We start from the raw sequence: 27,896 nt of genomic DNA, 5'->3' as shown, positions 1-27,896 counted from the left end.
GGGATTCTCCAGGCAAGAACACTGGAGTGGGTTGCCATTTCCTTCTCCAATGCATGAAAGTGAAAAGTGAAAGTGAAGTCGCTCAGTCGTGTCTGACTCTTAGCGACCCCATGGACTGTAGCCTACCAGCCTCCTCCGTCCACGGGATTTTCCAGGCAAGAGTACTGGAGTGGGTTGCCATTGCCTTCTACAGAAGATCCCCTAGAGAAGGAAATGGCAACCTACTTCAGTATTCTTGCCTGGGAAATCTCATGGACAGAGGAGCCTGGCAGGCTACAGTCCTTGGGTTCACAAAGAGTCAGACACGACTGAGCGACTAAACAACAGTTGCTGTCCTAACTGAATTGTTCCTATACATCTTACCCTTTGTATGAAAGTGCTGCTTGTCCTCATAGGGCAGGGTTAGGTCTCCAACACCATGACATGTCTTTCAGGGTTGATTGAGAAAGAAATACTCTCTAATTCCTCATTTGGATGTAGTATGCACGTTAAGGGAGGGGAGCAAAAGTGTGCTGGTGAGGTCAGTATAGAAAAGCAGTGGCAGAATGAAAACGCAGTTGTATCAGTTTCCTATGGCTGCTGTAACAAAACACCACCAACTTAGAGACTCAAAGCAACACGGATTGGTTCTTTGATAGTTCTGGAGGTCAGAAGTCTGAAATCAGGTTCAGTGGGCTAAAATCAAAATGTCGGCAGGCCGGTTTCTCCTGGAGACTCTGAGTGGGGAATCCGTTTGCTTGCTGTTTTCAGCTCCTGGAGACTGCTGGCTTTCCTTTGACTCCTGACAGTGTTACTCCAGTCTCTGCTTTCACTGCCTTCTCCCTTGACTCTGACTCTCCTGCTTCCTCTTATAAGGACCCTTGTAATTCCACTGGGCCCATCTGGATGATACAGGATAATCTCTCCATCTCTAGAACCTTAGTTTAATCATATCAACGATGTTCCTTTTGCCGTATACTGTGACACGGGTGCTGGAAGTAGGACCTATTTGAAGGGACATTGGGCTTTCCCAGTGGCTCAGTGGTAATGAATCTGCCTGCAGTGCTGCAGGGCATATGGGTTCCATCCATGGGTGGGGACGATCCCCTGGAGGAGGGCATGGCAACCCACTCCAGTATTCTTGCCCGGGAAATCCCATGGACAGAGGAGCCTGGCGGGCTACAGTCCATAGTGTCGCACAGAGCTGGACATGACTAAAGCGACTTAGCACACACGAGGGGCCGTATTCAGTCGACAACAGTGGTCCAGGATCAGAGGGGAGACACAAACAACAGTCTCTCCACTTGTAATGGGAGGAGCTCCAGAATCATTGATTTTCAGCAGGTATGAAGGTCGAGGGTGTGTGTGTGTCTGTGATGGAAGGAAAACTGGTGCAACTGATGCTATTTCTAGGTGATAGAAAATTAACAATGCCAAAGGGAAAAATTCTAAAGTTCTTTTTATGTGTGTGAAAGCAATAAACCTTAGAAGAGTCATTTATATGAACTGCCTCTGATTTATGCCTAAATATCTGAGAGCAAAATTATATTTTCTAAGTAATGAACTTGTCAGATTATCATCATTTAAGTCTTGTTTTATTACTGTGTGTTTCATTTAAGTCTTGTTTTATTACTGTGTGTTCAGGTGTCTGCTTCCCACCTAAACAGAGCAGAAGGTATTGTCAGTAGCTCTGATGAGCTCTGCTCCTAATGGGACTTTGAGACTGGGCTTCAGGACTCTGAAAGGAAGAGAGAGATGTTACAGCGTGCTTGTTTCTCTTGCATCCTTTTCTTTCAAAGGAGTTGTGGTTAAGGGTAAATGACTGGTTAATGAAAAAAAAAATGGGAAGAAATGCCTTCATTTGAGAAGCTTGACAGCCATATAAAATGCATGTATATTGAATCAGAGGGTCTGCTAACAAGGCAAATGTAATTAAGAGGCTCACTGGAAGATATCTTTGTTTGATTTTGCCCCAGAAGCAAATTTTGAGGCAGGATTTTGAGCAGGCAAGTGGGGATGTGATTACTGTAGAATGTCTCCCAGGGCTGTGTAAAGAGGACCGCAGGAAGTTCAGCCACCCACTCTTACTCTCCTCTGGCTGAGAACTGTCTTGGGGGGCTCCTCTCCAGTGTTTCCTGGCTGCACCTGCAGATTGTAGGTTCCCAGCACCAGGAAAGGACTGGAGACAGAAAGTCAGCAGATGCCCAGGGAGAGGCCTGGGAGGGCACTGCTAGCCCCAGAGGAGCCTGCATCTCTACCACTTGCCCTCCAACTACGGCTGAGAGCAGAGGGACGGGCAGGATGTGATGCATGGTTGCCGAGGAAAGACCCTCCACTCCATCCTGTGATGCATCTGTCTATCAAGGAAAAGATGCCAAGTGTTCCTTATAGAACAGGCCTGGGCTGTGGTGGGAAAAGCAGGTATGGGGTCACACTCGTCAATACAGCTGTCACCTCCCAAAGCCTCTGTTCTCTAATGTGTAAAATAAAAACATTGGTTCCTCCTTTTCAGGATTTTGTGAAAGTCAGTCATGTTAAACTCTTTGTGACCCCATGGACTATACAGTCTGTGGAATTCTCCAGGCCAGAATACTGGATTGGGTAGCGTTTCCCTTCTCCAGGGGATCTTCTCAACCCAAGGATCGAACCCAGGTCCTCCTGCATTGCAGGTGATTCTTTACTAGCTGAGCCACAAGGGAAACCCTTGTGACTTTCAGGACTTTATGTGAAGTAAAAGAGACAGTGTATTGGTCTGTGAGGAACTCTGCATGTTGTTGTTTTTATTGTTCAGTCGCTCAGTTGTGCCCCATCTTTGAGACTCCATGGACTGCAGCATGCCAGGCCTCCCTGTCCTTCACCATCTCCCAGAGTTTGCTTAAACTCATGTCCAGTGACTTGATGATGCCATCTGACCATTTCATCCTCTGTCACCGCCTTCTCCTCCTGTCCTCAATCTCTCCCAGCATCAGGGTCTTTTCCAATGAGTTGGCTCTTCACACCACATGGTCAAAGTACTGGAGCTTCAGTTTCAGCATCGGTCCTTCCAATGAGTATTTAGGGTTGATTTCCCTTACGACTGACTGGTTTGATTTCCTTGCTTCCCAAGAGTCTTCTCCAGCACCACAAATCTAAAGCATCAATTCTTTGGTGCTCTGCCTTCTTTATGGTCCAGCTCTCACATCTGTACATGACTACTGGAAAAACCATAGCTTTGGGGTCATGCCTATATCCACAAATGAGGGGAGTTGTACTAAAAAGGAAAAAGAGAGAGCAAAAACCAACCAATCAAACCAACAAAAATAGAAGAGAAGAGAAATAGGAAGAAAAGGAAGGTTATTGTCATGTGAGGCATTTGTTATGCGATACAGTCATGCATATTCCTGTTTCTTGCCAAATAATGTTTGTGACTATTTCACAGCTCAGGATATGTAGTCACACACATTTCACTCAAGTCCCTGGCCTAAAGTTCTTTCTGCTCCCTGACCCCACTTCCTTGGTATTTCTCTGGTAGAGGTTCTGACTTCAGATGCACACAGGGTGCTTTAACCAGCATGACCTGACCAGCCTAAGAGAGGAGTCCTGGCTTCTTAGACAGACCTCAGACACTGCAGGTCATCAACCAGGTTCTCATGTAAAGTCCAAATCACTGCTGGAGAGTAAATGGCCTTTTCACCTTGGGGTGGACATTCGCTTGTTCACTGATCCTTGGAATACAGATAATACTAAATCTGCCCTGGGCTGGCTAACCCCCGAGGCCCATAAAGAAAGTTTATGGAATCGTCCAGGCTGTTTTCAGGCTCAGTGATGCCAGAAACAGTGATGCTGGGGACACAGCCTGCTCCTGATTATACAACACTAAGAAGGAGCTTCTAGTTCAGAGTGCAAAGTCACGGGCGAAACACCCAAAAAAGGAGTTGCACAAGCTTTGCAGTGGAAACAAATAGAGACTGCCAGAGTAGCCCTGTCACCACTTCCCAGGAACAGGAAAAGCTGAAGTCATGGCCAGAGCACTTGATGTCCTGGTTGTGGAGGGACACTCACCCGCACCCCCCGCAGACACACACTGGTGCTGAGAAAGATGGTTCAGTGGTGGCTATGTTGATGACTGTCTCATCAAATGACACAGAGCCCAGGCTCCAGAAAACTCTAGTGGGATCCACGTTGCTATTCATCCTGAAGCACAGCTTCCCATGTGTGTCTTATGGGAGGTAACACATTTTGATGAGTCTGGACCAGGGGACCCAAGCACTTCTGACTTATTAAACCAGGAACATGGACTCTTCTGCTTCCTCTTTGTGCTGATGTGGGAGGCAGAGGACCCTCTGATCACGGGAATAGGGCAGACTTGGAGGAGGGGAAACGCAGCAGGATCCACCCTGAACTCAGATGCTTGAGGTACCTTTGCACTGGGCTCACAGGGTCATATGTTTCTGTAAGATTTTTTCAGAAGACAGAGATTCTGACTACAGCAGTGGATTAAGAACACTGCCTCTTTCCACTGAGATTGCCTTTAGTCTCACGTGGAGAGGTGCTGGCGTAGCCAGAGGCATATTGGGGATCAGTCTAAGGGGAAGCTGAGTTGGGGATATATTTTGTTTGGGCTTAGTCAGATTTATTTGTGTGATTTACAGTCACTTCCATATATATATGTGTCTGGTAGTTGCTTACTAAACATATATTATGATACTAAGCAATTTTTCAGTTATTAAAATTTGTAATTTCCATAATGGCTTTTCTCATTCTAAAAAATATTCCCATTTATGTTTAATTTTGTATTCATCATTTGTATTTTTTTTGAAAAGGGCTTCTAACACCACAAAACCGGATCTACCTTCCTTCCCTCCCCCGCCCCTTCCCTTCCTTCCTCCCTGCCTCCTTCCCTTCTTGCCTCCTGTTTCTTTTCCTCCTCCTCCTCCTCCTTCTTTTAGATGCTATGACTTTACAATATTTACCTGACTTTCTGATTTCTTGCTCCTGTTTCATTTCCTCAGGTAATCAAGGGGGAAATATTTCATGTGTATAATAGATTGTTAGATTTTATAGAATGGTTTGACAACCAAACCACCGTGTAAAATGCTATTCCCATAGAAGAGCGTGCCCTGAGTTAAAAACTACCATCTTGAAGGACCTTCTGGATAATCTGTGTCCTACATGGCCTGGCCTCTACTCATGGTTCTAGCTCATTCTGTGGCCTCCTCTGAGGATACCTTGCACACCTGCCCTTTGAAGTCAGGCCCCCAGGATACATTATCTTCCACAGTGCTGTGTTTTTGAGTTTAATATTCCTCCCTTGGCTTCTCTTTACTCTTCTTTTACTAGGAATGCTAGCAAATTAAGTTGTCAGGTTTCTGAATCCCAAGTAACAAATACCATGTTAATATTCAAGGAAAAGTTTCAAGAGGCAGCCACACTGAAAATTGCGAGAAATAAAGTCTCAAAAGTGAAAAAAGAGAGGAAAAGAATAAAACACAGAAAACAAAAATAATAGCACAGAGTCCTGAATCTGTAATACAAGCCCATTTCCTTTAGGAGCAAATAGATGTTTACATTCCAAAGTGCTTGAGAGCAGCAACATGAAATCACTGATGTTCACATGGTTAACATGAGCATTTGATAATACAAAGTACAGAAAATGTGAAAAATTCTCATCCAACAAAGTATGTATTTTAAGTTGTTGTTTTTACCAGAATCTGGTAAAAATCTCCTGTGGTACAGGAGGCTTACATCATTCTTCAGTATTGTTGATCAAACATCATGGTATTTTATTAAACTGACGGAATTTGGGGGAAGTGTGACATGATGGTTAAGACTGAATTTGGGGACCAGAGAGTCCTGGTCATACATCCTGGTTCTTCCACCTAATTAGCTATCGGACCTGTCTGAGCTTCATTTTCCTCATATAAAATGAGGAAATATGTGAGGACCGGAAGGTAGATCCAAGATCTACCTCGTAAGATCCTGGAGAGATTGTCTGGGAGGCTTTTTGCAGGGTCGTTTTCTAGTTGGTTCCAGGCTTCAATTTGCAGCCCAGTGTTGCAGGAGTGTAGCACTTTGCCAGCTGCTTTGGCATTAAATATACAAGAAAATATTTATTAAAATATTTCCCTTTTTTAAAGGTTTATTTTCTTTGATATATTTTCTTATGGGAAATCCATTACTTGTGGGAGTAAGAGGAGAATAAGTTGCACTCAGAATAAAATCCAGGCTTCCATCGAGCCCTGACTCCCTTGGTTGGCTCCCCTAAGCCCCTCTGCCCCTTACTCACTGCTCAGACCCTGGAACATGCCAGCCCTTGCCCACCTCTGGGCCTGTGCATGAGCTGTTCCTCTCCTTAGTCTGGGGACCAGTCTAACCCTGGGTTGGGTTGTCCCCTTTCCAGCCTTTGCTTCTCCATTCGGCAGACACGTCCTCTGATGTCGGCCCTTCTCTGTGAGACTCTGCGTCTCTGCCCGTCACACTTACACAGTGTGCATTTGTTAGATGATGCTTATGTTAGCTCACGTCTGTCCATTTCCCCCTCTAACTGGCTGCTCCATGAGGGGTTCTGTCTTATTTACTGGACCCTCTCTGTGTCTGGTAAAGAGCCTGAAGACTTCAGATCCTCACATATTTTCTGAATGACTGGTAATAAATGGGTAGAAAGGCAAAATGAGATGGGAGGCAGAGCATGGGTGGCTGACAGAGGACGGCAGGGTGAGGACCGAGAGTTGAGAGTAAATACACTGGCTGGGATCTGACACTTGGTGGGCAAGGACTGCAAACCAGCAATTGCTGGAAGGAAAGGGGAAGCCGGAGGGGAGAAAGAGGGCCAGTGTCTGTTATGTGGAGAGAGAGTGGAACCACCTGTTCCAGGCGCCTGTTTTAGCAGCTCTCAGTGGGAAACCAGCTGTTCTGATTTCCTTGCATGATACGGATAAAAAACCCATAACATAATTTGGAATGTGGGGGAAAGCAGCCCAGCATCATGACTGTGGAAACCAGTCATACTTCCCTTAAGCCTATGCGTTCCCTAAGGACACCCACCACCACCTGATCCTCCCTAAACCACCATGACTCACTGGGCATCTCCAGTTCTTTCTCACACACTGAAACCTGTGTTTCTCAGGAGGACAGAAGGGAGGAATGGTTAAGATTTTAGTCTTTGGAGTCAAATGACTTTGTAGTCATTGATAGAGTAGGAGCTAAGACACTTTACTCAACATCTGTAAACCTCCTGCATGCTAAGTTGCTTCAGTCATGTCCAACTGTTTGAGATCCTATGGACTGTAGCCGACCATGCTCCTCTGTCCATGGGATTCTCCAGGCAAGAGTACTGGAATGGGTTGCCATTTCCTTCTCCAGGCGATCTTCCCAACCCAGGGATCAAACTCAAGTCTCTTCTGTCTCCTGCACTGGGAGGCCGGTTCTTTACCACTAGTGCCTGGAGAGCCCTGTAAACCTCAATGTTCCCATTTTTTAAATGGAAATAGGCACTCAGAGAGATACGTCTAGTGATTAAGTTGGATAACTCCTATAAAGGGCTCAGCTCAGTGCCTGCACCAGATGACTGTTCAATGAAAATTCTTTACTGAGAAGCCCTGAAAACCACGTTTATCTTTAATCAGACCCTGTGGTCATAGAGAGCTTTGGATGTAATCAACAGAAATAAACAGAGATTACTGGAGCCTGAAAAAAAAAGTTTATTGGAAGGATATAAATAGCTGACAGAACTTAGGGAAGAGGCCTTGGGGAATGTGGGAACCAGGGCAACGGAGGGTCTTCAAAACAAAAACAAGTAAACCATCTTTCGAGGTGCTGCTGCTTCTGGTGGCACAGCCTTGGAATGCCCAGGAAAGGGGAATCCAATGGCCCCACTTGGGTCTAGCCCTCCCCTGTGGTAAGAAGAGTGGAAGTCTCGGGTGGGCTGCCCATCAAAGCCATGAAGACGGGACACGGGGCAGACAAAACTCCTGTTCTCTGTAGATCTATTGTGGGTGTTTCTGAGGACCTGCTAAGCCAGTTTCTCTCAACTGACTTTTCAACTTCTTATTTGCCAAAATTTAGTTGCCTTTCATAAGAACTCAACCTCATTTCCTCTCATCTTTCTAGACAATCATCCCCCACCTTTTTTTTTTTTTTTTTGAGTTAATTTCTGCAGTCTTTATTCACTCATACATTGATTTAGTAAACAAGTACTTATTGAACACCTGCTGGTGTCAGGTTTTGTTCTGGGGGCTGATTTACTTCAGTAAGCCACAGAAATCCCACACCCTCAAGGACTTATTTGAGTTGGCTTGGGGGGAGGCAGACAAGCAAACATAAACAACAGAGAGATGACATCCAGCGAGTGACAAATCACCAGTGAGAACAACCGCAAGCCAGGGAAAGGAAGGGGTGAGGTGTGTGCCAAGGCCTTGCTCTGATGGCTTAGCCAAGTTTATACGAGGCTGTCATTCATCTGCTCACATCTTGATTATTTTATTTGCTTGTCTGTCATAAGTGACTAGCTGGCTTCCCCACCTAGCAGCAAGCACCTCAGGGGTGAAGGCATGTCATTCATTTCTTGGGCTAGCCTTGGCCTCACTGTGGGTGCTGAGTTAGAGCTTGTTGAGTGAATGGACAAGCGCACCCCTTATGGTGTGGCTATCGGATGACTGTATGTTTCTGCTGTGAACCAGCCAACCAGCCAGCCATTCTCCCAAGTGGGGCATTGCGGGTGACCTGAAATTCCTGCCCTTGTTGGTTCTGTTGTTAACTGACCAACTGGCTGAATAAAACTTTTCTTTTTGGGGGCTGTCATGGGTCTTTGTTGCTGAGTGTAGGCTTAGTTGCATGTGGGATCTTAGTTCCCTAACCAGGGATCGAACCCACATCCCCTGCACTGGAAGTCAGGTTCTTAACCACTGGATCACCAGGGAAGTTCCTGAATAAGACATTTCTTTAATCCCTATTTAGTGGATCTCTCTTCTTTGGAATCAAGTTGGTTTCTTTGTGTTATAGTTTTTATTTTCTTAAAACAGGCTTTCTGAATGTAAGACCAAGTTTGAGGAACAGAGGAGAAAAACCTCTGTTCCTCACAGCTTGAGTCCCAGAATCATGACATCTGAATGAAGTGTGGTGTTTGAAGGAAGTTCAGGACAGCACCCAGTCCAAGTGAGGCTGCACCGTGAGACACAGGGGCAATGGCAATGGTCCTGTAAGCGAAACTGGATTCCTGTTAAATCTGCTCCCTCCGTACTTAATGTCCTAACATGGAAAGAACTAAATTAATCCTCAGTTAAGTACCCAGTCTAAAAGTAGAGGACAAGACAATGAAGTGCTTTAAAATATTTTTATTAAACATTTGTATAAAGTAGAGCAGTGTTAATGCAAGATGTTCCGACGTGGCCTCCACCCTAGCAGGATTCATGCCTTTGTACTTCAGACCAATGGATAGACTGCCACTGACACAGCTCTCTGGTTGCGATGGTAGCTGTGTTTATAAATGGTCAGCTGTGCTGTGAATATATTTAGGTTATGCTAAATGCCCCGAGAGGATGAATATCATCTGTTTCCAGTTTAATTATGTTTTGGAGCATGGTATGCTTTTTTCCAGATGAATAAATACTAAGTCTTTTTCACTTCCAGAGGAAAGTCAGGGTTGGATTCTGAAATTCAAGTTACCAGACTTATTAAGTCAAATTAAAATGAAATATAAAAAGCTGATTCTATTTATAAATACTTATCAGAATACCACTCAATGAAAATTTGAGGTTTTGGATAAAAAATTAGATACAAAAACTGACACCAGAAACCATATCTTTCATCATTAGCATGGTTAGATGGTATGATCAGGTAGTTAGAACTAATGGTTAAATGGTGGTGGTAACTGTACAGTATATTTATATAACATTAAAAACTTTCAAAGCAGTTTTTATCCAAATGTTCTCAGACTTTTCATATCATAGACCTTGAAGTTTGTGTATGCATGCCAAAATATATACAGTGACTATTTTAAGCACTATCACCATTAAAAAAAGATTCACTTCAGCCTTCTGAAAAAGCTAATTTGGCTGGCTCTATTTATTTGTTCATAAGCCATAAACTTCCTGATAGAGATCTTGAAGGAAAAGAACCAACTTGAAATGGGTATCAAAAGGGATTTTATTGTGATTACACAAATTCCCCAAGTACTGCGATCTAGTGATAGCAGATGAGTGCCCCAAAGTTAGCCCACTGCTAACCAATGGTCACGCTGGAGTTAGACCCTAGGATTCCTGACTCCTACACCTGTGTTCTTTCCACCTTATCCCCTTGTCTCCCTCACACGATCATTTGAATTAGCAAAATGTGCATGTAATCTACAAACTTTCTCTTCCGTCTCAGTTTCAATGAAAGTAGCTGTTATATAGATAACAGTATGTGTATGTGTGTGTATATATATATATATATCTCCTGTGGGTTATTTACACTTGCTTTCTCATGTGTCCTCCTTCCTCCCCCCACGTCCATCTTTTTTTAAAAAATAAACCTCAGAAAAGCTAGGTAAGATAGGCTGTTTCAGTATGCTTCTGTGAGCACATCAGTGAAACGTGTCCAGTGGCATAGGGAACAGACAGGGCTTTGATACTTCTCAGGTGCTGTGCTCTTCTCCTGGTCTCATCCCCTTGACTTGGATGCCAGCAATAGGTTTGGTTTTTAAAGGCCTGTCCACTCTGACACTAGAGAAAACCTCAGGGGTCCTATTTCTGGCAAGCTGCTTATTTATTCATCTTGCTACTTTAACTCAGCATCTGTGTTTTGTTTTGTTTTCAGTAAAATTTAAAGCTCTGAAACAGAGTTAGCTATGTATTGGGTTGGCCAAAAAGTTTTTGGAAAAAGCCAAACAAAGTTTTTGGCCAACCCAATATATTTTAACATGTAAAACCCTGTGAATTCACTTGACTTAATTCCACATCTTAACAACAAAAAAGCCCAAAATACCACTTCTCAAATTGTAATGTGCTTATATGTCAACAAAGTAACTATGAGATAAAGGAAAATATACAAAAACCATTTCATAGATTTTTTTGTTTCAGTTTTTAAAAAGTCATGCTTGGAAAAATTGCATTATATTAAGTCAAATTATCTTTTGTGCTGTGCTTCGTCACTCAGTCCTGTCCAATTCTTTGTGACCCCATAGACTGTAGCCCGCCAGGCTCCTCTGTCCATGGGGAGTATCCAGACAAGAGTACAGGAGTGGGTAGCCATTCCCTTCTCCAGGGGATCTTCCCAATTCAGGGATAGAACCCATGTCTGCTGCATTGCATGCGGATTCTTTACCATCTGAGCCACCAGGGAATCCCATCTTTTATATAATGATTTGTATCATTAAAATGTACAGGTTATTATGGGTAAGAAAAAAATTCAGAATCTGTCTTAGATCAGAATTCTTATATTGCCAGAACTAAAAATAGCATAATAACTATTGTTTGTGGGATATCCAGAGGTTCAGTATTTCCTTACCAGTGAAATATATTGCTTCTATCTATGTTCAAAGGGGCAAATCTATTAATTCTTTGGTAAAGTTCATAGTTCTGCTCTAACTGTATTCAGTTCCCTGGTAAATGCTTGGAGGAATATGAGTCCTTGGTTTATTGACTGAGATACCTTCTGAGATGATTAATACACCATCAAATACATAGAAGTCGGTGAAATACTACATGTTTTCCTAACATGTCCATTGGAACATCTTTTCTTCTTGAATTACTCCAATATTTTTTTTTAATATAAGGAGGATTTTTTAAACCCCCAAATTGTGCATTTCTTAGTATTTATTTCTAATGAAAGTAACATTCTGATATTTAAGAATTAAATGATATGAGTTGGGATATTTTTTTCTTTTTTCTTTCTTTTTACACATCTCCCAAGAGGGCTTTGACCCTGTTGATCATTTTGAAACTGTAGTAGTAGGCTAATTAGATTGTTTGGACCAGTGCTCACAGAGGTTCTAAAATCCACTTTTTCTCAAAGAGAGGTTATAAATGTGAGAAACAAAATCTGAGAGACCACCCCTCTCTTGTGTCCATTGGCGATGGGGTTCACTAGACCACATACCACCACCCCCCTTACTCCAAGCTTTCTCAATCAGGCTCTTTCTGCTACAATCTCCTCCAGGCTAATCAACACTTTTGATCATTCCTTTCTTCTGAACTATGAATCTAACCAGTACACTATTGGTTAGATAGTTGGGACAATAGTCTGAATTGTTGTCTGCTTATTGTAATTTCTTTTTGTTACATGATGACACTGTGTCTGCTAATTCATTTTGGAATGTACCTGAACTTTGGTACATCTAAAAGGAAGCTCATTTGGTGCTTGCTCTGAACTGAACGAAAAGGGAAGACCCGTGTCCCTGACTCTCCCTTCCCTTGGATTTGTATTCTCTGCCAAGGGGTTTATAAATATCAAGAGGTCAGGGACAGACTCCCCGTTGTGTTAGCCTCTGCTGCCTTTTCTAGGCAAGTCCCTTCTGGAGATCCCCGCCTCTACGTGCATTCCCTTGCCCATGGACAGCTCTGTCCATGGGATTTTCCAGGCAAGGACACTGGAGTCGTTTGCCATTTCCTTCTCCAGGGGATCTTCCCCACCCAGGATTTAGACTGGAGTCTCCTGCTTTGGCAGGTGGATTCTTTACCACTGAGCCACCTGGGAAGCCTCTTCTACTAAATACATGGGGATAAATCACCTTTAAAAAATCCTTTAAGATTTTTTTTCAATCAACATAGTTATTTTGTGTGTTTTCTTTTAGATCACCTCCAGCTTTGGTCCCCTGGCACCACCCATTAGCGACAGTCATAAGGTAAGTGTACATTTTAAACTCTGTTTCAATCAGTTGTTGATGGAAATATCAGTTTTGTTCAGTGGTTTCCACCAGAAACAGTTTCATTCAAATATTTTATCAGTGAATAGTAGTATAATAAATGGAAGTTTCATATATAGGAAAGATAATAAACCTCCTCTGTAAATTTTGTGAATAGGATAGAAATGGATAGAAATTAAATTACAAAAAGTACTGCTCATCACCCTTGACTATTGCCTGTAGCATAATACAGTATATTTGCAGCCACCAAGTGGAATGGTTTTTATGTACCATCTTCATCACAGGCAGCTGCCAGAATCCTCTCAAGAGGCACATTACAACAGCCTCTTCTTCTGTTTTAAATTGGGCCATAGCCCAAGAAGTGTCTCAAATGGCTTTCGGCACCAATTAACATCTAGCAGAGAGTTTAGCACTTAATGGGCACATGATAGAAATTGTCAGGAGAATGGACTGATGGATTCATTAATTCATCACTTTTTATGCTCTGTGAGATTCTCGGCAGTGTGAGGCAGTGTTGTGCACTGGTTAGTGCCCTAAAGCTGGAGCCAGGTGCTGGGTTCGGATACTGTCCCTGCCACTTGCCAGCTGTGTGACTTTGAGCACAGGTCCAAACTGTTCAGGGCCCGGGGTTTTCCATTCACAAAGTGGGGTTTATAATCTACCTCTTTTGTTGTTGTTATAAGGTTATTACAAGAACCTCAAGGTTTTTATAAATATTACGAGGTGATTATAAATATTTATAAAGTGCTTAAATTAATACCTGGCATAATAGTAATCTTTATGAAATGTTTGTTGAATAAATTAAAATATATTAAGCATATAGGGATATTCCGAGGTTCCAGATTTAGAGACTGAAAAACTGGCTTGACCTTAGAAGCAAAGATGCCCTAGGAGCAATAAATATACCTGCCACTCAAATCTTTGTTTCAATATTATTTTCCCATAAAAAGAATCAGAGAAATGACTGAGGGCTGGGGCAAGAAATATGCACAAAAAGCCTGGATTATCTTATAGTGCCAGGAAGTAAGGAAGTGCTAAAAGAGAAAAGATGAAAACAAAACCAAAATCTCATAAAGGTGACTATGACACAGTGTGTGTGGAAAGGCTATAGGAACCAAAGTACACCCATCAGCCAAAGCAGGAACAGTTTGAGCCACAAAATAAATAAGCAATATTGAGGTATAACCCAAATCTGATAACTATCTATTCTGGTGTAAATAAATGATTGGATAAATATACGAGGGAAATAGACAAATCTCTCCAAATAGTGTATATAGATACTCTGTTTTCTAGGAGGTAAAGCATAACTCTTCATGGAGCTACACATAATTTTTTTCTTCCAAAGAGTACAGTATAGAAACAGTAAGTTTTTTTAAAAAAGGGTAACTTACAGTAGGGGCTTTCCAGGTAGCTCAGTGGTAAAGAATCTGCCTACCAATGCAGGAGACACAAGAGATGTAGGTTCAATCCCTGGGTTGGGAAGATCCCCTGGGTAGGAAATGGCTACCCACTCCAGTATTCTTGCCTGGGAAGTCTCATGGACAGAGAAACCTGGAAGGCTACAAGTTCATGGGGTCACAAAAGAGTCAGACATGACTTAGAGACTAAACAGCAACAGTTTACAACAGAGAAACTTGACAAACACTACCTCAAGCCAGGAGATCAAGGTAACATTGACAGTGATATATCATATTAATAGTAGGCATCCTTCACAGGATGTGATGAGAATGGCACTTGACCTCTGTGATCTTCCTCTCAAAACATATTACCCCCCAGTCTAATCATGAGAAAAACACAAGACAATTTTCAATCGAGGTGCATCCTACAAAACATTTGGCCAGTCTCCTTCAAAATTGCCAAGCTCATCAAAAACAAAGAAAGTTTGAGAAACTGTCACAGCCAAGAGAAGTCTAAGGAAACTGGAAAGCTACCTGTAAGGTGGTATCTTAGATGGAATCTGGGAACAGAGAAAGGACATTAGGTGGAGACTAAGGAAATGTGAATAAAGTTTAGTTAATAATGAAAGTGAAAGGAGGTGAAGTCGCTCAGTCATGTCCAACTCTTTGCAACCCCATGGACTGTAGCCTACCAGGCTTCTCCATCCATGGGATTTTCCAGGCAAGAGTACTGGAGTGGGGTGCCATTTCCTTCTCCAGGGGATCTTCCCAACCCAGGGAGCAAACCTGGGTCTCCCGCACTCCAGGCAGATGCTTTACCGTCTGAGCCACCAGGGAAGCTATTATTAGTTAATAATAATTTTCAATATTTATTCACTAATTGTGAAAAATGTACCATCCCAATATAAGATATAATAACAGTGGAAACTAGGAGTGGGGTATAGAATAATTCTCTATTAGCTTCACAATAATTTTGCACTTCTGAACTTTTAAAAATAAAGTCTTTATTTAAAAAAAATAAGGAAGTGATTTGGGAGGGCATACTCTTCAATTTTCAAGTATCAAGATAATGGTATTTTTTAAAATGTTGAATTCAATTAATATATGTTTTGAGGCTCATATATGGAGAATTATATTCTGCATTAAAGTTTTGAATTAAAATAGAGATGTACACATCTATAAATCATTCAGTTATATTCTCTCCTCTAATGGAGAAAGAAAATAGCATTAGCAACACAAACCTTTTTTGGTGAGAATAATTGTTATTGGAGTTTGAAGTAGATTATCATATGTAGCATGACAAATTACCACAAATTTAGTGGTTTGAAACAATATATAATTCCTATACCACAGTTTCTATGGATCTAGAATCTGAGTGTATCTCAGCTGGGTCCTCTGCTTAGGGTCTCGTAAGGTTATAATCAAGATGTTGGCCATGAGACAAGAAGGGGGCAGGGCACAACCATTAAAGGAATGACATAATCCAAGAACACGTCATGAACTGAATAGAACCAAATAGGTCCAAGATGGCGGACGAGTCAACTTCCCCTGTTACACATCAGCAAGCTAGATGACACACCCACAGGCGCCATGCTCGTTCCAAGGCCAACCATAAAGGTCAAAAAGACAGCAGTGGCCCAATTTTTGGAAATCCCCACCCCATCCCCCAAATAGCTGGAATACTCCTCCCACTCATTAGCCTAAGAAATACCCGCCCCTATAAAAACAGATAACCCCACACCTTGCCATCTCTTGCCTTATGAGATGGCCTGTGTGAAGCCAAGAACTCACACTTGGCAGCTCTCCCAGGGACTCAGATGTGACCTGGGATGTGACCATCCTCTCTTACCCCACTCTCTTTCCCTCAACAAGTAGGCTGTGTTCCTTTTAGAAGCTTTTTTTTTTTCCTTCTTCTTGGTTCATGCGGTTGTTGGTGGGATTCACTTGAGTTGTAGGATTGAGGTCCCTTGTTTTCTTGCTAGCTGGCACCTGGGGTGCTTTCATCTCCCAGGTATCACTCAAGGTTCCTGGCCATGTGGCCGTTTGCCTCTCACAGGCCCTGTCACAACATGGCTACTCACTTCAAAACCAGCAGGAGGATCTTGGACTCCAGTCTGCTAGGACAGAGACTTGCATAATGTAACCTAATCAGGGAGTGACTATCCCCTCTGGCTTTGCAGTGTTCTATTGGCTGGGGCAAGTCAGGCTGGGAGTATAGGTGGTGCTTGTACTCAAGGGGAAAGGATTATCCTAGTGACTGCACTCACTGGGCAGTCACTTTAGGGTGTGTCCACTGCAGCAGGAGAGTTTTGAAACAGACACAGGCAGCTGGGCAAACTAAATAAGAGAATATGAGCAAACTAAATAAGAGAACAAATCAGAAATGCTTGCTTCTTGCCTTCAAGTAAACTACAACTTAAGGTAACTAAATAAATTTAGCTTCCCCACACAAATACACAACATTATGTTTAACTTGGAGAAATATTTCTAAGTTTTGAGGAGTATTTGAAGATGAAGGAGTTAGAGAAAAATATTTGGAGATAGCTCATAAATACATCACTATTTTCCTAATTGGGGTAGTTTTTTTTTTTTTCCTTAGCAGTGAAGAAATTTGCATAAAAATATGTTCTCAGTGGCAACATTTATGTGCTTTGAGAACTCCCATTATGAATGTCCAAAAATATGATCTCATTTTCAACATTTCATGACTTAATTTTCTTCATTTTTGAGACTGTTTAGTTTCTTAATACTTATGTTTTTAAGTTCTGCCTACTAATAATTATTAATAGGATTGTACTGTATAATTTACCATATGAAAAAATTAAAACTACCCCAATCAGGAGAAGAGAAGAGGACGTCAGAGGATAAGATGGTTGGATAGCATCGCTGATGCAATGGGCATGAACTTGGGCAAACTTTGGGAGATGGTGAGGGACAGGGAGGCCTGGTGTGTTGCAGTTCATGGGGTAACAAAAAGTTGGACACCACTGAGTGACTGAACAACAACTGTTTAATTGATAATTTTTACATTTTACATGATGCTTAGACATTTGTATATTTTAAATGTATTGAATATCCATTTTCACTGATTTCTTCTTATGGGTTCTGAATCCTTTTCTTATAAAACATTAAATACAGAAATTCTGCTATTGTCATTTGGCTTCAGCTTTTTAATCACCACCCAGATTTTCAGGAACTCAAATTTTTTTTTCCCCTGATGGCTCCTTGTAACACCAAAATGTCCTAGAAATCCTAACATTTAGCCATTGGAACTACATTTGCCAAGCTGCTGCTTGCATCTGGAAATAAAACACAAGCATCCTTTGTTAGACCCTGCATCCAAATTGTGGGTTTGGATAATAGGATGACTGTGCGCCTCCACAGAGGTTAATGCACGCCTATTAGTGGACTGAACCAGACACCTGTGCTGTTTATGTCTCAGATATGCAGCTACCTGGGAGAAAACAGGCAATGAAGCCCATTAGCAGCCAAGTTGACATGAAAATATGTATTGCAATAATTTAGCTAAGAAACTCCTAAGAGAAATGATTTCCTGTGGCCCCTCCCCCACCCTTCACCTCCTTGTCAAGTCTTTTTCTGCCTGGGTTTCTTTTTTCTGCTCACTCACAACCACGCCTTAGGCTGTAGCTGTTGGTTCTCCTATGCCAAGGGGTACAAAGAGTTGTTATTCAGAATGGTGAGAACAGAATCACTTGTAGCTATTGGGAAAATAACTCATTTAGCAAATAAAGGTCAAAGTGTGCTTGCTTTCTTCCTTCCTTTCTCCCTTGAAGTTGTTTTCTTTGTAGGAATTAAATAAAGGAACCCTTTTAAAAAAATAGGACACAAAATAAGGAAGTATTAAATGCAAGCTCAGAAGAAGAACGTTTGTCTTTGACTGGAAGGTCACAGGATAAAGCGCTCTTATCAGAGCTGAAGCTAGGGGAAGGTCTTGGAATTTGCCAATGTTGTTAGCCTGTGTGATCATCAGATCTCTTTCTCCCAGTTTTAGAGGGATTTAGTCTTGCCATATGATTTCAGATTTATTCACCATTTATCGTAATATATAAATCTGGTACTTTCACCTATTACTGAAATTCTGGATTTTTTAGTAATATAGAAGCAACCGTTAGATCTTTTTAAAAAGACCTGAGTTTAACTTGAAGTAGAATATTTTCTAAATAATATCTCTGTACATTATATCTGTTTTGTTTCTAGACCATCTTAACATCATTTTGCATTACGGTGATCAAATACAAGCTGGATTTCCTTGTTGGGGAGTACCGAGGTAGCAATTAGTTATGATTATCTGGGTCTTCTTTTGGCATAAGACAGGCAACTCATTCATTGTGTCTCTTTATTTACTACTGTCCTTGAGGCCTTGTGTGGTGCCCACACCACCCCTCCCATACTGAGCTCTCCTTTCCCTGAGTTTCCTGTCACACGTGGATTCTGTTCTTGGTCATTCCTATCTTGTCTTATTTACCCATTCTTTGCTATGGATACTTTTTCTCTCCAAAAGAGACTGTTGGCTCTTTGAGGGCAAGGATTCTGCCTTCTTGTCTTTTTGTGTCTTCACAGTGCTCCGGGTCGTTAGCACTTGATGACCACCTACCACCATACCCCATGCCTCCAACTCTTAAAGCTGCTCAGAACAGTGTTTCCTCAAATCAGGAGACTTAACATATGTTCTAATTGCCTCATCCTGTACTGGGGGCTACAGAGGTGGGGTCAACCAAGCAAAACAATCACCCCAGACTTTGGTCCTCTCAATCTCCTCTCAGGACCACTTTGCCATTCTCAGATCCCAGGCTCCTTTCTAGGCATCTCTCCTGTGGCTCATTCTCTGAGGCCCTGAGGTCTCAACTGAGTATCACACTTCCTAGGGCCATCCTGTCTAATAAAGAAATCCTGAAAACCAGAAAGATGTCAAGACCCAAAGTAATGTATCTCCAGTGGTGAAATCCCAGGCACTATGATAAGCAACAGTGAAGATATTTTTAACCCATCCTCGTCTGGCCTCCCTAAAGTAACACCACGCAGGAAGATGCCTACTCTGCTTGTTTATAGGTGTACCCAGACTGCTGCTGCTAAGTCGCTTCAGTCGTGTCCGACTCTGTGCCTAGGGACTGTTAAAAGAATAGAAATGTTGATCTCTGTTCTTAGAGTGTAAATGACCTAGCAGGGCAGTTTGGACCACATGCACCTATGGAACACACCAGTGTACTGTTTAAGAGTCTTTCTGATCACACAGTTCTGGCTTATAATCTCAGTTGTTCTATTCTTTAGCTGTGTAGCCTTGCATACATTTCTGAAATTTTCTGGAGATCATTTCCTTCATTTATAACTCCAGGATAACAAAGCCCAAGGAGGTCATGAAAATTCAATGAGTTAATGTATGGGCCTTTTGGGGCACATAGTATATATGCATGGCATGGGTGGCAGTGATGATAATAACTAAAGAAAGGGAGGAGTGTAAGCCCAAGCAAGGCATCTGAGGCTGAGAAGAGGTGTGTTGATCAAGGCAATGATGGACGTGGAGGAGGATGCAGGAGAGCTTCCTGGGAAGCACCTCCTTGCATCATAGGAGAATGTGAGTGTCCAGTATCTGTGCTTGTTTACCCACTGATACCTGATCCACTGATCGGTTGGTCTGCAGAGGCATTTTTTTTTTTGGCCTGGAAGCAATGTGTTAGAGAGTAGAAAAAGTCTGAGTGGAACGCATGCCCAACATCATTATAGAGTGGAGGTGCAGGTATCTTCACCCCTTCTCTTAACTGTCTGCTTCTGAGTCTCCCTCCTCCATCGGACTGTGTGGTCCTCAAAGCCAGCTTCGGACAGTTCATCCCTGTTATCCCCAGGTCACTGTTGAGAGCACATGCTGGGTACTTAATTGTTGGTAGAAAGATTAAAAGGATAGGAGATGCTGGTGTTTTGCTATGCTACCTCATCTAGCAACACAAGACTCAGTACAAGTATGAGAATGTGTTTTCCCTGCATGCAAGGATGACTCGGTCCAATGAAAGATGGAAATACTGTGGTTTGTGGTTCTTTCTCCAAAGCAACGTTGTTTGTGGGGTCAGAGACCAAGAAATATGTGACTTAGGAAAGTTGCAACAGCCTTAAAAATGTTGGTTGTTGTGCATGAAAGAAAAGGAAACAAACAAACAAACAAACAAAAAACCCAAGCTTATAAAACTGAAAGGGGAGTCTGTTACATCAAGCCTGCTGCCAAAAGGGTTGAGTCAGCAGATTGGAATGGATCATTGCGAGTTCCTGCAGCCACCTAGCTTGTGATTTAACACTTCTCTGAGCTTTTGTTCCAGATATATGAGGCTGAATTTATTCCCATCTTATTGTCCTTGTAAAAGCAATTAAAAAAAAAAAACTGTATGTTTTCTTTTCATTCTTATTTTTACCTTGCCATCCTGCTGTTTACAAGATCAGTCTCTCACACTCTGCCTGGGGTGTTTTCTATTCTTGTGTAGTTAAAACTGCCAGAGGATTCTTGGAGCAGCTCTATTTTGAAGAATGGGGAAGCCATGCTGCCCTGTGGAATCCCAGCATGGTGTGGTGGCTCCCCAGTGAAAGAGGCACATAGCTGTTATGAACTTGTGACCAACTGTGAAGCTTTGCACATTCAAGCACTTCAAATGCTTGAAAGTGCCCGTTGTACATCTCATTACAGAGATACAGTACCAGATGTGACTTCTCATGAGGGTTGATGACTCGCTGGAAGTTGCCTGGAGTAACATGAAATGTGATTTCTTTCCAAAATGGAGCGCCTGCGACTTTTCTCCCCAGCACTGGGTTGGAAATGATGTCCCCATAGCTCCTGTTCTTCTCCTCTGCTCCTGCATCCTATCTTCCCTGTGGTCCAATCCCTCTCTCCCATCTTAATGGTTTCCTCAGTGCCCTGTGTTCAGGTGATGCTCCTTCTGATCACAAAATCATGGTGGCACCTGGGACAAATGGGAACTGGAAGCTGTTCTTTGGCTTTCTTGATCCATAGAATCCAGAAAGGCTGGGGAGTTTGAGCAGAAGTTGCTTTAATTACAATTATAACAGTTCTTAGCACCAAGAGGATGAGCCTTTGTGAAGTGGTGAAGCAGGCCAAAGTTGGCCTTGTCCTTCTGAGCCTTTTCATGCCTCCATCTTCTGTTGTCGTTCAGTCACTAAGTTGTGTCTGACTCTTTGTGACCCCATGGACTGCAGTATGCTAGGCTTTCCTGTCCTTCACTATCTCCTGCAATTTCCTCAAGTTCATGTCCATTGAATCAGTGATGCCATCCAAATATCTCATCCTCTGTTGCCCGCTTCTCCTCCTGCCTTCAGTCTTTCCAGCATCAGGGTCTTTTCCAAAGAATTCAGCTCTTTGATTCAGGTGGCCAAAGTGTTGGAACTTCAGCTTTGGTGGTAGTGGTTTTGTTGTTAAATCATGTCCGACTCTTGAGAACCCATGGACTGTAGCCCACCGGGCTCCTCTGTCCATGGAATTCTCCAGGCAAGAATACTGAAGTGGGTTGCCATTTCTTTCTCCAGGGGATCTTCTTGACCCGGGGATCGAACCCAGGTCTCCTGCACTACAGGCAGATTCTTTACCAACTGAGCTACCATCAGTCCTTCCAATGAATATTCAGGGTTGATTTTCTTTAGGATTGACTGGTTTCATCTCCTTGTTGCCCAAGGGATTCTCAAGAGTCTTCTCCAGCACCACAATTCAAAAGTATCAATTCTTTGGCGCTTAGCCTTCTTTATGGTCCAATTCTCACATCTGTACATGACTACTGGAAAAATCATATCTTTGACTATATGCACCTTTGTCAGCAAAGTGATGTGTCTGCTTTTTAATATGCTGTCTATGTTTGTCATGGCTTTTCTTCCAAGAGGCAATCATCTTTTACTTTTATGGCTGCAGTTACCATCCACAGTGATTTTGGAGCCCAAGAAAATAAAATCTGTCACTGCTTCCACTTTTTCCTCATTTATTTGCCATGAAGTGATGGGACCAGATGTCATGATCTTAGTATTTTGAATGTTGGGTTTTAAGCCAGTTTTTTTCACTCTCCTCTTTCACCCTCATCAAGAGGCTTTTTAGTTCCTTTTCACTTTCTGCCATTAGAGTGACAGCTCATATCTGAGGTTATTGATATTTCTCCCAGAAATCTTGATTCCAGCTTGTGATGGATCCAGCCTGGCATTTCACATGATGTGCTCTGCATAGAAGTTAAATAAACAGGGTGACAGTATATAGCCTTGATGTACTCCTTTGCCAATTTTGAACCAGTCTGTTGTTCCATGTCTGGTTCTAACTGTTGTTTCTTGACCCAATCCCCTATTTATCTCAGGACTTCCTTATCAGGGTAGATATCACTCAATACTTAGGCTCCTTCCCTTATGTGCAAGTTTCCTTCTATGAAAATTTCTAGTCCCAGATATTATTCCTTTTGGGTTTTCTCTGTGATATAAATATGGGTGGTATTAGGTCAAAGATATGTATACTGGATATACTTCTCTATAGTAGGGGAAATGTAACGAAACTCACCAGGCCTCAGATGACCTGCATTTATAATTCTAGTTTTGACACTTATTGGCTGGCGACCTTGGGTTATATATTGGGCTTCCCTGGTGGCTCAGCGGGTAAAGTGTCTGCCTGCAATGCAGGAGACCTGGGTTTGATCCCTGGGTCAGGAAGATCCCCTGGGGAAGAAAATGACAGCCCACTCCAGTACTCTTGCCTGGAAAATCCCATGGACAGAGAAGCCTGGTGGGCTTGCAAAGAGTCAGACATGACTGAGCGACTTCACTTCACTTGGGTTATATTACTTAACCTTTCTGAATATGCCCAATACAATAGAATTGGTGAGTCTGTGTTAGCATGTCTTAAATATGAAACTTTTATCTCCCAGGATTATCATTAAGCTCAAATGAGGTGAAGCACTGGAACTGTCTCTATACATGAGAGAGGTTCTGTGCAAACGTAAGGCTGGAAGGCAAGAAAGTGCCATGTCCACAGTGTTAGCTTCTTGACGAGACCCATGGGATCTCAAAAGTCGGACACGATTTAAGCTTCCTGCTGTAGCAGGAAGCTTCTACCTGGCTTTAATATTTTCAGTAATCTTGGTTTATTGAGCCTCCATTTCCTTATTCATACAAAAGAATGCCTACAAAACCACACTGACTTGCCATGAACAATTATGAAGTTCCTTACGCTAGTGTCACTTGGGACTTAGTGTGTGTTTTATAAAACTTTAATTCCCTTTTCACCTTAACACGTTCCTCAAGCAGTGACTCTAAATAATCTGTTACAAGAGTGTCCATATGCTTCAAACCTGTCTGTATCTGAGGCAGGTCCAGTAACCAAAGTGGTGTCAAAGCTCCTCAGAGGAATAGTCTAGTCCAAAGGCAACATTAAATAGATGTACATTGTTCTCTGAAAGGAGGAGGGGTGCTAATAATACATCCACAGGGTGACATAGAGCTGGTGCTAAGGAATGGGGAGGAAGATGGGTGGGGCACTCGTTCTGGCCCCAAATTAAAGAGGACACCATATACCCATGAAATTTCATAATCGAGATAAATAATGCCTAATACAATGTGTTTGTGTGTGTGTGTGTATGTGTATGTGTGTGTGTGTGTATATATATATATATATATATATATATGTATTTTATTTGGCTGTGCCAGGTCTTAGCTGCAGCATGTGGGATCTGGTTTCCTGACCAGGGATTGAACCCAGGTCCCCTGCATTGGGAGCATGGAGTCTTAACCACTGGACCACCAGGGAAATCCCGATGCAATATTTTTAAAAATCAAAGCTAATGCAAAAAAAAGAAAAAAGTCTATGATAAACAAAACATCAATTGAAAATAATGTTGATTTTTTAAAATATTGCATTAAAACATTTATTTTGATTACTAAGCTTTTTGGTGCCCCCTGAAAATATGTGCCCAAGGAGAGTGAGTTCCTCAGTCCATTGACCTTGTCCTGCCCCCATCCTTGGGTAGTATCCACAGGGCTGGGGGGAGAGTCTCAGAGAGAGCTTCCAGTGCCCACTTCTTATGTCCCCTCCCTCAATCAGGGTCCTGAATTTGGTTTAACTGTAACCTTTTAAAAAAGAAAAGACCATATCAAGTGAAATTCTAGTGTTCTTTCTAATCAAGTGAACACAATGAAAGAGTTTGTAAAGAAAGTATGAAGTCAATTGTTCACCAGAAGCTTGATTTAGGTTTGGAGTTGGCAGACAATGACCCACATGTCGGCTGCCTATTTTTGTAGGTAAAGTTTTATAGGCGTACAGACTGGCTCATTTGTTTTTGTGTCAACAAGGCTGCCTTCTGACACAATAGCAAATTGAGTAGTTGCAGCAGAGACTGCAAAGCTGAAAATGTTTATTAATCTGGCCCATAGAAGACCCCTGATTTAAATTATTAAAGTGCTCAGATGTTTTTGAAGCAGCATGTGGGGTTGGCAGCAATTTAGAATATGTAGTTATTTGGAGATTTATGTAATAGAATTCAAGGATGTTTACAGAGAATATTATAACTTTCCATGTGTAAGAAAAGAGAGAAATGGGGAAGAATTCAGTTTAAAAAGTAAGTCAAGAGAAGCTGCTGAGAGCGAGAGTGGATGGGGTCTGTGTCAGTCCCTGCCCCGGAGTCCTATCAAAATCCAGCTGTGACTTGACATTAAAGGATATAAGATGCTTATGAGAGCTTGACATCACCCATATTTAAAGTAAGCCAGCAATGGGTTTGTGGAAAAGTACATCCACTTGCATTATCATATAAGTGATTTGTAGATTTAATCACTTCATCCTGTTGATGTATATAATTTAGAACTGACTTCACAAATTCAATGCAGGAGACCTGGGTTCAATCCCTGGGTCAGGAAGATTCCCTGGAGAAGGGAATGGCTACCCACTCCAGTATTCTTGCCTGGAGAATTCCATGGACAGAGGAGCCTGGCGGACTATAGTCCATGGTGTCGCAGAGTCAAACACGACAGAGCGACTAATACTTCACAAATTCAACAAGCATGTAGTGAGCATATATTTATGCAGAAACTGCAAGAGTTGCCCTCAAAGTAGTCTACTAAGTGTAATATGGTGACTGCAGCCATAAAAGATGCTTACTCCTTGGAAGGAAAGTTATGACCAACCTAGATAGCATATTCAAAAGCAGAGACATTACTTGGCCAACAAAGGTCTGTCTAGTCAAGGCTATGGTTTTTCCTGTGGTCATGTATGGATGTGAGAGTTGGACTGTGAAGAAGGCTGAGCGCCGAAGAATTGATGCTTTTGAAGTGTGGTGTTGGAGAAGACTCTCGAGAGTCCCTTGGACTGCAAGGAGATCCAACCAGTCCATTCTGAAGAAGATCAGCCCTGGGATTTCTTTGGAAGGAATGATGCTAAAGCTGAAACTCCAGTACTTTGGCCACCTCATGTGAAGAGTTGACTCATTGGAAAAGACTCTGATGCTGGGAGGGATTGGGGGCAGGAGGAGAAGGGGACGGCAGAGGATGAGATGGCTGGATGGCATCACTGACTCCATGGACGTGAGTCTGGGTGAACTCCAGGAGTTGGTGATGGACAGGGAGGCCTGGCGTGCTGCAATTCATGGTGTTGCAAAGAGTTGGACACGACTGAGCGACTGAACTGAACTGAAGTGTAAGCAAACTGATAGGAAGGCCCTAACAATGTGTTCTGATATGCCTTGAGCTTAGAGTGCATAGATGTGCCCACAGGAGGTAAGGGGAGAAAAGTCAACTCATAGATGTCCCTAAATGCTGGCTAGGGAACTTGAACTTTAACCAGGAACCAGCAGGAAGCTTCCTTGAACAAGAAAGTGGCATATCCATATTGGCACTTTAATTAGGATGTTAACTGAGTGACAGTTTGTGGAGAGATGAAAGGTGAGTGAGGATAGAATTAGGGGGACTAATCAGAAGGTGATTTCAATAACCTGGATAGCCTGGGTGATTTGTAGTCATACTGAAATGACTACAAGTTAGCAGTATCCATGGAAATGGGAAGAAAGATCTAAGAAAGCTGGTGAGGATAAAATTGACTAAGATTCATCCAGTTGACTAGGAAGGCTACTAGATTTAAGGCTGAGGTGATTAGAAGGCTGGAGAAGATATTACTAGAGATAGAGAAGCCAGGTAGAGAAGTAGATTTGAGGTCTAAAATAAGTTCAGTGTTATGTATAATGAACTGAAAATGCTATATAATATCAAAGGCAAAACAGAGAAACATATCAGATGAAGAGAGAGGGAGAAAGTGGGGGAGGGGGGATTGGTGCTAGAGATGAAGGTTTAGAAATGATCTGAGATAAGATAATCATGAAGACTAGGGCATAGAAAGCATCAATGAGGGAGGAAATTTGCGGAGATGAGCATTAAAGAAACAAATACTGTGGAGTTGTCTGTAAAATACAGGATGCTTGGTTAAAGGAATAATGCTTTAGTATAAGACTATACCATGAAATATTTAGGACATACTTATTCATTGCTGATCTGAAATTCATATTTAACTGGACAGTCTATATTTTTGTTTATTAAATCTGGAAATTGCCCATGTTTATGGATGGTCAGGAGACAAGATAGTGGAAGAGCCTAGGAATGGACAGATGGGTCCCAGGAAAGCTAGGATGTTGTACCATCATGGCATCAGAGTGCAGAGTGGGATTCATGAGAGCTAAGCAGAAAGATCAAGGTCATTGCATTTGGCAACCTGGAAGTCATTAGGCACTTTGGAGAAGGCAGATGAAGGTCTGATTTTGTGGGTTAAGCAGTAAATAAAGGAATGGATTTGGAAATAATCAGTGTAGACCCTTCTTTTAGGAAGCATGATAAAGAAGAGGAGGAGAGAAATGGGTTGGTAAAATGTACCGAACTAGAAGGCAGATTTATAAGATTAGAGAGGTTGAAGCTTTTTCAGCTTCAGAGAAGGAGATGAAGGAAGTAGCATCTTGAGTAGCATCACTCCATATAAGAGGAGTGAAGGGGATTAAGGGATGGATCAAGCTGTGGATGATGCTGGGAGGTGGGGAGAGAATGTGGACATAAATAGAGAGATCAACCTTTGCATGGAAGAGGCTCCTTCTCCATCCAAGTCATGACTGAAGGAGGGGTTGATAGATAAAGAGGTGGAAACTTTGAGAGCAGGGAAAAGAAAGAAACACTTTTTATTTCTTTTTTGCTGTCCAACTGTGCTATTGAGAGTGTGTGGTATGAAGGAAGGGTTAGGGGAGCAGTAGGGGAAAAACTCAGGCTTGAGATATTCCCTTTTCTGCTGGTTGCACAGGTCAGATATGATGCAGAGCTCAAAACTGCATGTAATTCATCTAAGTAGGAACCATTTATTTCCCTCACATTGTATTTTCCTCCAGCTCTAGTGATCCATATTGATTCATAACATAATTGAATTTCTCACTAGGGAAGAGAAAAATGACAGAAACAGAACTGAACAGACTTTCTCTCCTCCATTTTGTTAAATCATGAGATCTTAGCCGTGGAATGAATGATCAGGGTCATTTATCCACGGCACTGTCTTAGAAGTGACATTGGCTGCCAGTCCTAGACAGCATTTCTGGGGACATGTAAAATTCCTAGTCTGTGATTTTCTGTCTCTGCCATGCAGATTGTGTCATGTGGAGTTAATGACTTTGCCATGTCACACCTAGCATACTGGGGACTTG

General features: G+C 42.2%; 1 protein-coding gene across 7 annotated transcripts in view; it reads left to right on the top strand.

Moving 5' to 3' along the window:
• The window catches only part of NCALD (neurocalcin delta), a 539,433-nt gene that overhangs the window by 302,611 nt on the left and 208,926 nt on the right, over window positions 1–27,896 (top strand). For all 7 annotated transcript variants that reach the window (XM_086336203.1, XM_086336202.1, XM_086336197.1 and 4 more), the window contains one exon: window positions 12,728–12,778. The gene's annotated coding sequence lies outside the window, so the exon portion shown is untranslated. The remainder of the gene's footprint in view (window positions 1–12,727; window positions 12,779–27,896) is intronic.

Source organism: Bos grunniens, chromosome 14 (assembly GCF_055505025.1).
Source record: "Bos grunniens cultivar Pamir isolate PY7600 chromosome 14, Bosgru_T2T1.0, whole genome shotgun sequence".
NCBI lineage: Eukaryota > Metazoa > Chordata > Mammalia > Artiodactyla > Bovidae > Bos > Bos grunniens.
Note: the sequence above shows the minus strand (reverse complement) of the source record. Positions and strands in the feature narration are given on the sequence as shown.